The sequence below is a fragment of the Myodes glareolus genome, chromosome 23 (assembly GCF_982192425.1).
Source record: "Myodes glareolus chromosome 23, mMyoGla1.1, whole genome shotgun sequence".
Taxonomy (NCBI): domain Eukaryota; kingdom Metazoa; phylum Chordata; class Mammalia; order Rodentia; family Cricetidae; genus Myodes; species Myodes glareolus.
Genome location: NC_142048.1, coordinates 13,584,694 through 13,601,667, shown reverse-complemented (window position 1 = coordinate 13,601,667; position 16,974 = coordinate 13,584,694). Strand labels below are relative to the sequence as shown.

The 16,974-nt window shown below is 44.4% G+C and overlaps 1 protein-coding gene across 5 annotated transcripts in view; it reads right to left on the bottom strand.

Annotated features, from left to right (window-relative positions):
• Positions 1–16,974, bottom strand: part of Palld (palladin, cytoskeletal associated protein) — a 374,662-nt gene that overhangs the window by 223,025 nt on the left and 134,663 nt on the right. The window contains exon 1 of one of the 5 annotated variants that reach the window (XM_087900786.1): positions 1,346–1,445. The exons of 3 other annotated variants lie outside the window; for them this stretch is intronic. The gene's annotated coding sequence lies outside the window, so the exon portion shown is untranslated. One more of the 5 variants, XM_087900788.1, reaches the window with a different exon arrangement.

Genomic DNA, 16,974 nt, shown 5'->3' with positions numbered 1-16,974 from the left:
CTGTGGCTATGGCAGGTACTTATTAGCTATTGCTGTCATTTGGATGACGTTCCACAGAGGATAAAATGGGCGATGTTTTATTAGACACTGCTGTCAATCATCGACGTTCTTGGAACTTGTCCATTGAAGTACAGCGATTACCTCAGAATTATGGAAGCTTAAGGGCCCAAAGCCAAAACTGGGAGAGGGATAGTGGTTCTTCTTGATGTCTTCAGTGCTAGAATTGCAGAAACCAAAGTGCAGTTCACCTCTGGACCCCCAGAAAGCCCAAGTGTAGTGTGATAAGCGACAGCAGTGAGCCCAACTTCCTTCCTCTGTGAGAGAACATCTTTCTCCACAACCAAAATTGAGTGTTTCTGTCTCAAAGTCCTCTAGCTTACTTTCTCGCATGAATGGTGCTGCTGCTAGCTGCGCATGACCAGGGAGGGGTAAGGGAAGAAGAAGCAGAATAGGCATTAGGGGGCCAAGAAGCAAGGATCATTGACACTGCTTTCCAAAAGCAGTCCTTTCGCTTTTCAAGGGGCCTTCCTTCCTACCTTCCACGTCTCTAAGTGAGCTTCAGTTGACGGAGGCTTCAGCCAGCTGAGGTAAGGAGCAAAGACAGCGGCTTCTTAGATTGGTGGCTGTCCTGTCAGAGACTGGCAAGAGGCCATGGGCTCCTCTCACAGCTTACTGGGTCTACACGATTCTAAAGTCATTCCAGTGTGGTCAGTCAGGTGCCTCAAGAACCACAGAACAAGCACCTAAGGCAAGCCGAGCGTGTATGATTAAACCAGCCCTGCAGTCAAAAACTCTATGTCCAGAACATGTTTTCCTTCCATGTGAAGGCTTTTTTTTTTCCAGTTAACTTCTTTCAGAGCCTCCTTCTCTCCTGTCTGTTTCCCTATGTTCTTATTTTGTGCTCCTGCTACAAGTCCATATGTAGAGAAGGTCGCTTTCCAAAGAGAGCCATAATAAATGAAGTAACCGCCGAGGAGAGTGTGCTTTCAACTCAAGAGGAAAAATAAAGGGTAGAAGGAAGTGCTAACAGACAGCCCTCAGGGGCTCTGCAGCCTCTCTTCTGCCCGGGATAGTAAATAGCTTCGTAAAACTCATGCAGCAACACTCGGTCACACACACACACACACACACACACACACACACACACACACACACCCCACAGCACCACATATCTATGTACCCAACTATCTAAATTAAACATCTAACACAGTCCTTGAAGCAAGTCCCTAATAGATTCTCAGACACCTTGCCAAAGCTGTTCCTGTGGTTCTAGCCACGCTGGTCATTCAGGTCATTCTCCAAACCACATCTGTCTCCTTACCCGCCACTTGGATCAAGTACATACTTTCAAAATTGTAGACAGGCGAGGTGGCCTCCCCAGTGCGTCTCTTCAGATCTCCCGGGTGTAGCTACTGCCCGGAGCAGGGAGGAGCCTCAGGTGTGTGAGGAAGAACAGGAAGTCGGAATTAATTATACCTTGGTGTACCTGGCCATTTGAATAACGAATAAAAGGGCATTTTCAGTTTCAGTTGCTTGTTCCGGGCAAACCACCTCAGGCTGACATTTCATTCTAATTGGTCAGATATTTTAAATGCGAGAATTTGCATTATGACCAGAGACAGACTTAAGATTTTGTCTTTGAGGGGGGAAAAAAAAGATGCATGTTTTTTTAAATTATGTCATGATAGAAGTATTCTCCTTTGTGATGACATGAGAACGCCCGCCTTCACCTGGCAGTGCACCATCGCAGAGTGCTTCCATGCTGTGTGTCCCAGGGGGACAGGGATGTTACAATCTCCGAACTGTAAAAATTGGCTTTAGGAGCATATATACACTTGGCAAAGGACAAAAATAAAGGAATAAATGTAAAAAAAGTCACTAATGTAAAAAAAATACACATGTGACTCTTACCATAGATTAAAGCATCTTTGAGTACAACTGTGTGATACTGAGAGAGTGTGGGGTGGGGGGAACGGCTTTGACATATGGTGTCCATTTACTGAAAGAAATTATGGTATTCCTATACTTGGATAGCAAATAACATAGATGTCCTCGGGTATTTTAAAATGTGACTGATGATAGTATCTGTGCCTGTTTGTTTTGCAGCAAAGAACAATGTAAATCCCTAGAGTTGGTCCTAGGAAGGAGGATGCTCAGTTAAATGCGAAGCTGAACATCTCTGGTCTCTGCACCAGCCACGTCTCTCCTTGAAGTTTCAAGTTTGCATCTATGAGGAGAAAGCATTTTCGTATGAGCTTATCATTTTGATGACTTACACTTCAGGGAACATTTCAAAGCTTCTCACTTGGTACTAGATAAAAGTGGAAGGCAGCACGCTCTGAGTGTCTGCTGCTGCACACATGTGCTGTTGCTTCATTTCTTCCCCCAAGCCTGACCCTAGACTTCCCAAAGCTTTAGGGTTCCATTGTCGCACTGTCAGAGGATTATTGAGACTTGATCTTAAAATTGCTTCTCAGGTCAGGCAGAGAGATGGCTTAGCACGTGAAAGCTTGACAACCTGAGTTTGAGCCCTGGAACTCACACAAAAAGCTGAGCTTGTAACCCCAGCATCCCCAAGGCACACTGGGATGTGAGGTCAGAGCTGTGCTCACTTTGGAGCAGCGGCAGAAAAAAAAGGGGTCCTGCCTCAAAAACAAGGTGAAGGGAGAGGATTGCATCTTGCGAACCGTCCTCTTGACTTCTATGTACAGCCCGTGGCACTTGAGTGCTTCCACTCACACACATATAAAATACATAGACAAATTAACTTAAAAGCTATGAGGTTGATTTTGAAAGATCTAGAAAAATCCCTCAGGCTCAAATTATTCTATATGGCCAAAGACAGAACAGACTGGCATTGGGTGGAATAAGTTAGTGAGTTCCTGGAGAGCTGAGGGTGGGAGATAATTGGCAGGGATGCTAGGGAGAGAGTTTAAGAGTTGGGTGGATGGTTGATCAAGGTACTAGGCTTATGCTACACTATGCTGCTCCCTTTCTTGTAGTAGATGGTTGATGACTGATGCATGACATTTGTATGACGCATCAAATGCCTGGCGTGCTGGATACTAAGAAATGCCAGAGCTCTCTAAATTATGATGTACCCCATTCATAGATTGTCCTCAGTTAATCAAGACAGTGGAACAGATTTCCAGAGGCCTTTTAATGAGGGTTGTTTATTGGGAATGTGTTAGTTGTTGAATGGAACTTACATTCAACACACACACATGCACACATACACACACATTCAACACACACACATTCAACACACACACTGCATTATTTCCCTTTTAATAAACGGATTATGTTGTGAAAATATATCTTTAAAAGTGATTTCATAGTTTGGAAAAAACCAATCTAACATATATATTAACACGTGACACCCAGACTCTCTTCCAAAAAAAACCAAAAAGACTTTTGCATTTAATCATTTTCAATAACAACAATGTCTGTATGTATGGTTCTATTTTTGTCCCTGGGGACCATGTTTAGCTTCAGCTCATGAACATAGAGCCCCTAGCATTTACAAATTCTTCTGTTAGGAAATCACATGCGAAGTTCAGATCCAGCGAGGTGCAATTTAATTTTTCAACAGCACACCTGAGAGCATTAAAGAATTTCAGAGTGCTGCTGTTAGACCAGAGAATAATTCACAAAAACGTATTTTGCCCATGTGTTTTGACAGATTTCTGTCCCGCACTTCACCCATTGGCTGATATCTGTTTTAGATTTTCCCTAAATATTCTTCTCATATACATCAACCAAACATAGTGGGGCTGTCACTCGTAAGTGTGCCTATGAGACACAAGTGTGCTTTTTCTCTACGGAAGGAACTTGCTACTGCGGTTCCAGTGTGTGTGGGAAGCTCCCTCTCAACTTTGCAATCCCAGACGTTTACTTCTAGAAACAGCAGGAATATCGTATCTGCCACCCAGTCTCAGGCACCATCTATTCTCAGTGCTGAGAAGGCAAGAACACTAGGGGTACACCATTGGGAAAGTGCTTCTAGCTAATATGTGACTGTAGGTGGTGTAAGCTTTTGTGTGTTGATGTGTGTGTGTGTGTGTGTGTGCTCAAGTATGTGTGCCCATTTGTGCAAGTGTGTAGAAGCCGTAGGATAGACCTGGGTTTGGTTCTTAGGAACCTCTTACCTTGTTTTATTTTTTTGAGACAATGTCTCTCCTTGGCCTAGAACTCACCAATGTGCTAGGCTGACTGCTTGGAGAGAGGGCCCAGTGATGCCCACATCTCCACTTCCAAAGGGCTAGGATTACAGTCTGTCACCAGATAACTGGTCTCCTTTGTTACTGCAGTTTGTTCTTATACTTTACACATACCTAGTTTTGTTTGATGCAGGAGTACTTTGTCTGCATGCACACCTGCACACCAGAAGAGGGCATTAGGTCTCCTTAGAGATGGCTGTGAGCCACCGTATGGTTGCTTGGCATTGAACTCAAGACCTCCAGAAGAGCAGTGCAACCAGGGCTCTTAACTGTTGAGCCATCTCTCCAACCTCAATTTATTTCTTTATTTTGTGTGTATTTGGGTGTCTGTGGTGATCAAAGGTCCACCTGCAGGGATCGGTGCAAACTCTTCTGAGTAAGAGGCCAGGTTGGTATTTTTGTAGTCCAGTTTGGCCTGGAAAGCACTGTGCAGGCCAGCCACCTTCAAACGCTCACTTGCTCGCTCACTCCTGTTCACACCTTTCTAGTGTGAGATGACAGTGGGAGCCATCACACCCAGCGTGACCTCCCGGGGCTCTAACTCAGAGACACCCGTCACCAAGGAGAGTGGCAATGCCTTTCCCTCCTCCTTGTCTTTTACCCTGGGAAACGTCATTATGTTTTCTGAGTGAATTGGAGCCAAAGCCCTTAATACCTCTAAAATTCTGGTGGGATTAGAAATTGTTCTGGCCAATGACTAAAGAGTTAGCATTGAACATTACAGAGCAAACGTTAAATCTGCTGCCAGGTCATTTACTGCAATGTGAAGAGCTGCAGAAATGAGTCGGCCCAGCTTGCTGGGGCCTAATAGTGTAATTGTAGCTGGTGTGTAGAGGAGATGATGGAACGGCCTCCTAACACCGCTCTTGAAAGGGGTTTATTGATCCCTGCACAATAACTTTTCGGCGATCATATAACCAACGTTTGCGGCTTGATTCCTAAATCAGCAAACACGGGCTTCATTCTTTGTCGTTTACATCAGTCTTGCAATCACAATTAGCGAAGTTAAAACATGACCCTCCAAAGACCTTCCCACCCTTGTGTATAGGATCTGATTTTCCAAACTTTGGACCATATATCTAATGATTAGGAAGGCGTTTGTAAGTGCATTGGAACCATCAGAACATACAGGCCATGTGTAGAAAGGCCATGAAAAAGGGGAGAAGGCAGCGAGATGGCTCAGTAGGTAAAAGTGCACACTGCTGAGTCTGAGGACCCGAGTTTGATCCCTGTGACTCACACAGTACAGGCAGAGACCTGCCCTCTGCAATTTGGGCTCTGAATCCACACCTGCTCAATAGCATGGATGCACAAACCCACTCCCAACAAATGAATAAATGTAATAACTTTTAAAGAGTAAAGCACAGAGGAAGATAGAATATTCCGGGCTCCATTCCGTAAAAAAGGCAATAAAAATATATTACTGGACTTTGTAATGCTGTAACACAAATCCAGTTTGTGCTCCTCAGGTAGGTGGTGGCAGGGGGTGGGCATAGGTTTCTGTTTGGGGAGCTGTGTGGCCCTACACGAGGCAAATGAACATACTTAAAACATGTTGAAAACTGCTGTTGGCTTACATGGATGTGGGTTCCCTGGAAGCTCTCAGGAAAAGAGTATAGCTCCGAGAACATATGTCATTTGGTCTACCAGTTTCATTTCCAGGAAGTAAGGTTTTGAAATACTAACAGGACACAAGGACACAAAAAGAAAGACAAATAATAATTTTAACACTACTCTCTCTCTCACACACGTGCATGCTACAGTCAGAGGGCCTACAATCAGAGAGTCTGTTCTTATCACGTGGGTTTCAGGGAATGAGCTTGGGTCGTCAGGTTGTAGGCAAGTGCCTTAAGAGGCTGAACCTTCTCGCTGCCCAAGAAGCATACTTTTTCAATTTTTTATGTTCTTGTGATCTCTTCTTTAAAAGCTTTGCACGTTTGTGTATGTGTGTTCCCCTTGAGTGTGGGTGTGCTTGCTTCCGCCATGATGCCCAAGTTCTAGGACTGCAGGTACGCACTGCCACACCCAGCTTTGGGGGAGTCCTGGGATTCAGGTACTTGACCCACGGAGCTCCCCCCCATCCCTGTTGTGCGCTCACGAAACCATGTTTCATCTGCACATCCTATGGTAATGAGAATTAAAGAGAATTAAGTGTGCTTAATGTCTGGTGTGAGCTTGATCCCGTTTACAGAGTCACGTCATCTAGCTGCTGCTATGTTTACCTTGCCTAATGGAAGAAACACAGAAAACATGTTAAGAGGCATGTCCCTGACTTTGAAGGTATGAAAATATTACTTTGCTGTGTTATTCCCACTATCAGCTATACGATGACATGGTATATTGATGTATTTATAATATTGTATTCTGCCCGTGAAGCTTTCCCTTGCCATGCAAGTCATTGCACATAGTTCTTGTAAGAATCACGCTGGACCCAGCTGAAGACAGCATGGTGGCATATTTTAACATTCCACACACTTACATAGTCTGATCTACAGATTCCAACTCAAGAGTCTTATCTACAGATTCAAAGAGACTTTTTAAAATTTATTTAATTTACATTGGTGTGGAGGGCATCAGATCCCCTGGAACTGGAGTTACAGACAGTTATGAGCTGCCATGTGAGTGGGCTCTTAACTGCTGAACCATCTCTCCAGCCCCTCAAAGGGATTTTTTTTTTAAAAAAAGAAAGCATATCCTGCTGCAGAGAATGTGCAAAATGCCACACTATGCTATAAATGAGGCCATGTAGAATGTGACACTTTAGAGCAGAATCCTCTTGTGTCCTCAGCAACTAAGCAACGATTTGGAAAAAGTGGTTGGCTCTGGTGGAGTCAGTGTCCCAGGAGCACTGCCCCAGCCTTTCCTCCCTAAAATGAATCTCACAGAGGACAGAGGAATCTCACTCCCACCCCGTGAGCAGCCTGGGAATGGACCTTAGCAATCTTGCAGGACAAAGAGAAGCTAGTTATGAAATGAAAGGAAACCTTGAAGATACAGGAGAGCACAAGGAGTGTGCTCACAGCGGCGAGTCCTCCAGTGGGGTGACTGCACGGGGGAAGACACACAAGCAACCCCAAGTTTCTAGTTCTTCCCTCCCACGGCCCTGAAGAGAACAAGGTGCCACCCAGAGCTGACAGGTACCAGGGTTAGGAAGCTGTGGAATATGGTGAGCTCATCTGAACACTGCAATACTGATTTGTTTCGTTAAATCTCTATTAAAAAATCATGACATCAGCATATGACAGAATTCTCATGAATATGCATGAGGACATTCTGAATGCAGATGCTCAGAGCTCTAGATGCATACCAAGAGACGGGCCAGCAATTAGCAACAGCATTACCTGTATAAAGATTTGTCCACTCCCTCCTTAGACTGATTAATAACTGGCCAGTCTCTTCCCTTCAGACAGAGGACTATGTTTCCTTCCCTGGGGGCATTCCCTCACCTTACTTGCAAGGACCAAAACCACGTTCCCTTGTGACAATATTGTACTCGAGTGTTTCTCCACACTAAGAAGGTTCATTTTCTTCTTTATAACAGGGGTTTCTAATTTTTTTCACTCTAAGTGGTAAGCCAGCTGTTTCTAATGAGTATGGGAAAATTTACATGCTGAACTTGGTGTGTCGTGATGAACAGCTCTCTAGCAGCTACCGGGGACGGCTCAGCCTCCTCACAATCGAGGGAGCTCTAGTGAGCAGGAACGAGAATGAAAAGAGCTTATGAGGTTGTTTCAGTGGCCTCCAGAGGGTCGATGGGAGAAGGCGCACATGACATGTTCTTGTTCCAGTGTATAGTATAGATTAAAGTCAATAAACCGGGAAAGGCTAAGAATGTTTTTAAAGGCAAATGCATTCAAGTTCCTGCTTTCTTTTCCTTCCTTCCTTCTCCTCCTCCTCTCCCTCCTTTTTCTCTTCTTCCTACTCCTCTCCCCCTCCTCCTCTTCTTCCTCTTTCAGGGTCTCATCTAGCCCAGGCTAGCCTCAAATGCACTATATAGTTAAAGGCCATCAGATCCTTCTTCCACACTTCCCAAGCGCTGGGATTCGGGTGTGCACCACCATTTCCAGGTGAGAGGCTGTGCCTCGTGTGTGCCAGGCCAGCACGCTATCGAGTGAGTGACAGCCTCTGTCCAGGAGTTCTCTCACTTGAGGTGCACACTGCAACCAAATGATTATAAGGAGGGGCTTAAACAAAAGCCTGCCTGTGACAGTTGCTTGGAGATTTATTCCCGGCTTGTACTGTTATGGTTTCTCTTTCCAGCAGCCTTAGGAAAACCATTTTCTCAAAAATAATAAGAATTAATCCTGATCTCTTCTACAGAAGCCACATGAGCAAGAAAAATACATGAGACTATTATAAATGAATTAGTTTTTCTCATGCATTTTGTATTATGATTAAATGTAATCAGATGGATGATTCTAATGAATTAAACTAGTCTGGTCCTTATAAAATTTTAAGAGAAACTATTACTTAATTATTTAATTAATTTAATTCTAACATTTAGACAACTTTAACGAGTAACACAGCGTCTTTGAAACTGTTAGAAAAAGGAAGAGAGATAATTACTATCTTTGGATTGGTGGACTTTTCAATTTTATTTTTTCTTTCCCAAGCTGTTCTGGCTAAATTTGTTGGGAAACAAAAATCAGCTTTTGGTTTCATGATGTTTGCACACAAATACTGGTTTTATATACTATTAATACATGCCATTAAAATACTTGCATTCAAGTTTTGGAATCTAGTTACATCAGAATTTGGAGAAGCCATCAGTAATTTAAAAACTGCATTCTTCCCAGAGAAGGAGAAAGTTTCTGTGTCACAAAGTGCTAATTCTTGACTGATAAGACTTAAATAGTGATTCCGCTTAGCTCCTAGCACTTCATCCCACTGGATTGCTTGATTAAGATGCTATTTATTTCAAGGCAATGAGAAAAAGGCTGTTTCTATCCTTGTTGCTTGGAGCCGGGCAATGAAACCCGATGCCCCTGATAGCGCAGGGGAAGGCAGAGGCCACTCACATGTGCTGGCCCTGTGCCAGGTCTTGATTCATTCTTGGATGCGTCCTGCCCGCCAGTTCACAAGTGATGCCTGGAGACTACTTTAGTGTATTTCACTGTAGCCTGTGGACTGGTTCTGGAGAGCAGAGTGCTTCTGGGGTGGGCGGTAAAACTGTAAATAGGGGCTGCTAGCTCCAAAATTACAGAACTCAGTCGCTCCACATACTTGTCAAGGCTTGGCAGTGAGGCCTGGGGCTTGTTCCAATCTGACACGGGAATCCTCCTGTGTTTGCTGGTGGCCTCTAAGTCACATACACTGGCACCTACGGGAGTTCTACTTGGTGGTTTCTGTCCCAGAATGCTTAGCACTGCCTCCGACAGTGCTACTTAAAGGAGAGTCTGGGGGGGATGAGATGAAAGCAAGGGGGCAGACAGAGCAGCTAATGGGAGATCTGGAGCCTTCTTTGCAGGCAGGGAACTGCCCTGAACACAACTGGAGACCAGAGGGCCTACATCTGGCGAGGTGAGGGAACACATTGCCGTCCCTTGAACAGCAGCCAGCAGGCCACTTTGTCACCTGGCGGTAAAGTTGGCTTCTTGCCTGCTCCTTCTTAAAACAGCAAATAACATACAAGGCTCAGCATCCCTGTGAGGTCGTCTCCTAGTTTTTAATAATTCCTTATATTTACTTAGTGCCGTGACTCTCTCCCGGGACCTAACTAAAAGAGTTTTCCATATGTTCCTTCAATAATTCTCATTACGGCCCCTTGCCCGAGCTGGTTAGAGAATGGTGCGGATGGGGTCGGCGCTCAGCCTCCCACAAGGCCCTCGTCTGCAAGCTAACTGTATTCAATTATTTTAGAGAGCTTGGAAGGAGGCACTAAGACCACAGACAATCTGACAACCATGATGGACTGCTGAAAAACAGATCAACATCTAATGGTGATCGAGCGCTTGCTCTGTGTGCCACGCCTTTCCAAAGCACTGGTTGGCTACAAGTGAAGTCAACCCTCCCCAGACTCTAAGAAAGACGGATCATTTACACCCATTTTAAAGACGAGGCCCAAAGAAATTCAGTAATACCTCCATGTCCCATCAGGAGTGGTGAAACAGAGCCATCCACTCTATCAACCAGTCTACTTAAAGAGACTCAATTCTTGTCCATTACTCAGTAGCCCCCCACCACAGGTGGCACTTGGGATGCTGTGACTTGATTCACAGATCCAGAATCATATCTGTGCATTAAGCACAAATGACAGAGATGAACTGAGAGTTGAGAGAAACACAATTTTTAAGGGGTGAAGCTAACAATTCAGGCTAATACTGTGCTACTACTGCCATAGGTACTATCCTACTTAATCGTCGCAATGACTCTTGGAAGGAGACCAATGCTTCATTTTCCAGATTGGGATATTGAGGGTCAGAGGGTCACTGCTAAGTAATTGCAGTGTTGGAAAAGTAGAGAGAAAATCTACTTCCCATGTACATGCAAACCAGATGACACCCCATTTTACTGAAAGGAACAACGTAGATAGAAAAAAAGAGAAATAAGTACAGAGGCCACAAGTTGAATTACCAAGAGCGACAGGGTCCAGGTCTAGACCCACACTTCTGGGCTTCCATCACTAAATCCTTTTTCTTACAATGGCCACATGACTTTTTGACTCTGTTCACTCATCAGAGTCAAACAGAAACCAAGTCACTCTTTGGACCACAGGGATGAATATTGGTGAGAACACTAGGGTACCCATAATGCAGGATGCTGGATTCTACCTTATTTGTTTACTGCGGGATTCAAGCCTACGACACTTGGGATGAAGTCAGTGCACCACAAACACTTGAAAAGATCCTTAAAGAGCACCCGTCTGACATTTGAAGCCGATGGGACTATTGAGCAACTCTTCTGTTCTCTGTAGACACCAAACAGTTTAGAAAGAAGAATGACATCCAGGAAACACAGGCTTTGGCCTCAGGCACACCTACACTGAGCCCCTAGCTCTGTCATTTCCTTCTGTGGAAGCTTGGGAGAGTGAGTTGCTCAAGCCTCCCTTTGCTTCAGTTTCTTAATCAGGAAATGCAGATACCAAGTGCTTCTGTCCTCCGATTAGCAGAACAAAGAAGGAATTAAGTGTGAGGACACTCCCCATCAGAGCACAGTACAGGCTAACCAACAGCCGTGAAGAGAAAATCTTCACGCGAAACTGGACTGGCAATCCGTGCTTCTACTTCCAAGGTTTTGCTGGACCCCTGGGAACTGCCACACTGAAACTCAACGGTGGGGTCGTTTCAGTCTGATGCTTCAGATAGTTTTACCAGGCCTGAACTCCTAACCGGGTTTGTTGGCACAGAAGACTTTTGTTTTTTCCAGCAGATAACATTTCAGAGTACACTGCCCGGACATATTGGGTGTCTCGATATGTAGCTTGGTGCGCGTGCACACTGGTGACATAAGGAAGTCACGCAGGGAATACTGCGTTCCTCACATTATCCGCAGCAGCAGCAGCAACAGCAGCAGCAAGACCTTACAGAAGGCCACCATGGCCAGCTGGCTACAATAACTGTTAACACTACAAGGCCAGTTCCGGAAAGGCAAGTTCCCTGTAGCTTAATAGAAAAACCAAAAGAAAGGGGGAAAAAACCACATTATGCCTTTTGTACTATCCTCAAGTCAGACAATGCAATCCGGATAAGAATTCCACCCAAGTGCAATGTGTAGTTCTTCCATTGTGGTTAGTAAACCAGCTTCTTCTTTTCTTTCTTTCTTTCTTTCTTTCTTTCTTTCTTTCTTTCTTTCTTTCTTTCTTTCTTTCTTTCTTTCTCTCTCTCTCTCTCTCTCTCTCTCTCTCTCTCTCTCTCTCTCTCTCTCTCCCTCCCTCTCTTTCTTTCTTTTTAGTTGAACGTGACTAATCACAGGTAGGGTGTAGGCATTTCCCTAATGCCCTGAGATTCTTTAATAAGCCATTTAGCATTAGTATTGTTCCATAGCCTTTCAAGTTACAATTCAACAGGTAACTGTGTCTTTAAAAACAACAGGCCAGGTGGTGATGGGGCATGCCTTTCATCCCAACACTTGGGAGGCAGAGGCAGGGGGATCTCTGTGAGTTTGAGTCCAGCCTGGTCTATAGAGCAAGTTTCAGGACAGCCTCCAAAGCTACACAGAGAAATCTTGTCTTGAAAAAAACAAAACAAGCAGAAAAATCAAACCAAAACAAAAAACCCAACAACAAAAAGACAAAACAAAACACACACACACACACACACACACACACACACACACCAACCAAACAAGTACTCTTAAGGTTTTGTACATTGACAGTATTCTGAGGCTCTGAGGCTAATTTTCACAAGGCTCAAACACACCCTTCTCTCCAGTCCCAAGCACGTTTCTGTCTTCCCGCAAAGCTCTCAAGGCACACATCTGACAACCTCTCAGGATACTTATTCTAGGAAATTTCTCTTTGGGATTGTCACAAGATAATAGAGATAAGGAGAGAGAGCGACACTTGACCGTGTTGTTGCTGTCAAAGCATAATTTTGTCTCCTGTCCAGCTGTCACAATCTGGATATTTCTGATGAAGAACAGGAAGTGCCAAGTGTGCTGTAAACAGACACCCACACTTGAGAAAAGGAATGCAAAAATGGCACCCTTGGGGCCTGACAACAGAAACTGGGGGTTCAAATGTGTTTCCATGTAAATTTTCAAACACTGTTTGTTTACTTTGAGCGCAGATAATCACTCCCCCCACCCCCGTGTGTGTGTGTGTGTGTGTGTGTGTGTGTGTGTGTGTGTGTGTGTGTGTGTAGCCCTGGCAGCCCTGAAACTCACTTTTTAGATCAGGGTGGCCTCGAACTCACAGAGATCCACCTGTCTCTGCCTCCTGAGTGCTGGGATTAAGGGCGTGTGCCACCACAACCTGGCTTCTCTTCTCCTATGAAATATCGGTAAATGACTGTGGCCTGACACTTTTTGCTTTTGTGCCAGGAAGACCCAAGTTTCTCTGATAGATAGTGGGTCTCTGTCATCTTTTACATTTCACCAGACACCTGGTTTCTAGGTGCCTTGAGAGCATCACAGAGAACCACCTTCAATGTCCACCTTGTCAGCAAGGAGGTAAACAGACACAGTTCATAAGAGGAGTCAGCACAGTGCCTGGTGTATGGTTCATACCCAGGTAATGCTCACTACGCTGCCCAGACCTTAGTCTTCTATTAGTCTATGAAAGTACCTGGATTGTAAAGAACAATGGATTCTGAGCTTAGCTGAGGGGTAAGACGTCCCCTTTTGTGGGAACTGGCTATGAAGCTTTCTTCATACTTTGTAAGGGATGCTAAGGTTGGCGTGCTGGCTAGTTTTATATCAACTTGACACAGGCAAGGAACATCTGAAAGAAGGGACTCTCAACTGAGAAAATGCCTCCATAAGATCAGGCCGTATGCAAGCTTGTAGGGCATTTTCTTAGTGATCGATGGGGAGGGCCCAGCCCATGGGGAGGGCCCAGCCCACTGTGGGTGGTGCCATCCCTGGCTGAGTGGTCCTGGGTTCTATATGAAAGCAGGCTGAGCAAGTCAGGAAGATCAAAGCCCTCGATGGCCTCTGTATCAGCTCTTGTCTCCAGGTTTCTGCCCTGTTTGCGTTCCTGTCCTGACTCCCTTCAATGACGAACAGTGCTGTGGAAGTGTAAGGCAAATAAACTCTGTCCTCCCCAACTTGCTTTAGTCTTGATGTTTCAATAGCAGCCCTGAGTAGGGTATGGTTTAATCACAGTAATGGAAGCCAGACTAGGACAGGGCGTGTATGTACACTTAAAAGGATACCAATGAAAGACTTGACGAAAGCCACCAGACTGCTCATCATTCAGAATTAGGGTCTACTCTAAGGCATGGTTGGAAATGTCTTCTGATCTGAACCTACAGTTGACAGAATCAGGTACTATTATTTATCTACAACCCAAATGGGAAACCAAGGCAGAGGACTCAAGAGCGAGAAGTAAGAAATGTTGGTAAAACTAACAGGGCTAGGCCTGTCAGCAGTTTAAACACTTGCCATACAAGCGTATTGACCACCATTTACACAAGCATGACAAATTATATTGAATTTCAACACAGGAAGGTGGAGACAGGATTCTTAAAGCAAGACTAGCCATTTAGATGAGCTCCAGGTTTGACTGAGAGATCCTACCTCAATGAATAAGGAAAAGAGCAATTGAAAATGATTCTATCATCCACCTGTGGTTTTCATATTCATGTTCATACACATGAACTCTCTCTTTCTCACACACGTACACCTGTGCATGAAAACATACATACACACACACACACACACACACACACACACACACACTCACACACACTACACCCATAGAAGGAGAAAAAGCAAAAGGGACTAAAAGCACGTGGCTGACTGAGAGTCATAACCATAGTTCCCTGGATGCAGAAGACCCAGGGAACCCTCCTGTCTGGATTCAGAATTTTTTTCCCTGCTGATTGTCATTTACAAAGGCACATCTGTTGTATTTAATGGGCATGGTCTGGAAAAGGGATTCTCAATTATGTGTACTGGCTCTTCTAGACTCTCTAAAGATCTTGACAAAATGCAGATTCAAGCTGAGATGCTGCTCCAGGCTAAATAAGCTAACTTGGTAGAGTGCTTGCCTAGGATGTAGGAAACATTGGGTTTGATCCACAACATTGCATAATATTGCATGGCAGTACATTCCTATAATGTACCCACCACTCTGGAAAATCGAAGGTTTAGAAGTTCAAGGTCATTCTTAGCTACATAGCAACCTTGAGGCAGGCCTGGGCTCATGTGAAGAGAGAGAGAGAGAGAGAGAGAGAGAGAGAGAGAGAGACCTTTTCAAATACTGGTTAAAAAAGCTGCACCCATTACTTTGCAAAAAGAGAGATAAAATAAAATGAACTGTATATTTCAGAGTTCAACTCAGGCCAATAGATCAGTGTGTCTTGAAGAATTGGCCCTAGAATCTGGATTATTGGTAAGTATCCCGCTTGTTGGGTATTGGGTGTTTTGGGGGGGGGGGGCAGTTGTTTGTATTTTGAGTTTCCAAAATTTTAGAAAATGGGAATCCAGGAAAGTATTAGGAATTTAATGACAGCGCACTTGAATTGTCTTTGTGTAGTCTTGAGAGTCACTTTACTTCATGCACCTTGAATTCTTCACCTCAAACCTGGAGACAGTAAATTTCTGTGCATGGATTGTTGAGGAGAAGAAAGGTAAATGCCATTTGTAAGTGCAAATGTTTGCAATTATGTTTCTGGGCCACCGTGGAATCCTGCAAACTTCTGCCATCTACCCAAGATAGACCTGATAAGTATATGATTTTAAACTTACCTATGTTATGGCTTCTAACTATGCCTTTCCTGCATGGCTCTTTGGTGGTCTATTTCTCTGCTAAGAGTCTCTAACCTTGTTTGATAGACAGTTGGAAGGCCTGGTAATGGGAGATGGGCCAACTTGCTTTTCACATACTGGATCAATAAGGGAAGAACTGTCACGGGCTGCAAGTCTCTGGGGTCTGCTTTCATTAGGAGCAAATGGATACACTGTGTAGGACAGTAGCTGTTGTTAACAATTAAGACATGGAAGGGCAAATCGAGTCATATTAGAATCCCCACTGAGTTGATGAATTACAGAAACGGTGGGAGACAAAGGAAAAAACAGCTCGGGAGGAACAGTTCTCGGTGATCCTGAAGGAAATGAGCATTATCACGAACACATAAGCAGTGTCTCGCCAAACGAGGATAAGAAGCTGAAAACGAGCCCACGAAGTCCGGCCAGAACCAGACACGAATGTGAGCATTGGCTGCCCTGACTGAAAAAGCACAGTGTGAGGAAACCGTGAGGTCATTGTCACTTTGTAATACCTTTATGGGCCTTCTTTGTCCAGTGCAGGACTTCACAGTTTGAGAACTCCTTGGACTTAGTTCAACAGATAGAAATAAAGATGATGAACATCCTGGAGAAGGAACACAATTGGAAAGCAAAAGGAGCCGGGGTTATTTAACCTAAAGAGAAGAAAGCTACGGTGACCGGACTCTTCCATCCCAGGAGTTAAAGTTGACAATCACCAGATGTTCTTGAGGAAGAACCATGCTTACGTCTAGCAGAAGGGTTACATGTGAAACAAAACAAAAATCTTTCTCCTCAAACCTGTCCTCTGATTTTGCTCATACAAAGAGAGAAAGACACCTTTCCAAAAGCTTGTCAAATAATCTGCATTCAATGTTTGCATTGTTGAAACCCAAATATGTATTAGACACAACAAATGAGAGTGAAGATTGATTTTGACTTGTGGTTTCTGTCCATTGTAGTGGGAGGTGGTGCACAGCAGATCCTGCCGAGGCAGGAGGAATAGAGTTGCTGCTCACATGTTGGTGGGCCAGGATGTAAAGTGGTGGGGTTGTGACCAGGAGTAAGCAGAACCTTCCAGGGACTCCCTTCTACCAGGTACCCTACATAGTTTAAAGGCTCTTGGTGTCTTTAAAACAGTGCCACATGTCGGGGACCAAGTCTTCAAAATTCAAGCTAGTGATGAATATTCTAGATGCAAACTCTAGCAGGGGCTTATCAGACCAGAGTATGGAGATCGAGGAAAAGAAAAAAGATAGATTGGGATTATTTGAAAAGCAATGGCAACTGGATGTGGAACCTACCCCTGGTCTGAGACGGAGTTGTGGTTTGGGGCTAGGAATCAGCTTTCCTGTAAGTCAGTTTCCTCGGGTGTGAAATGAATACA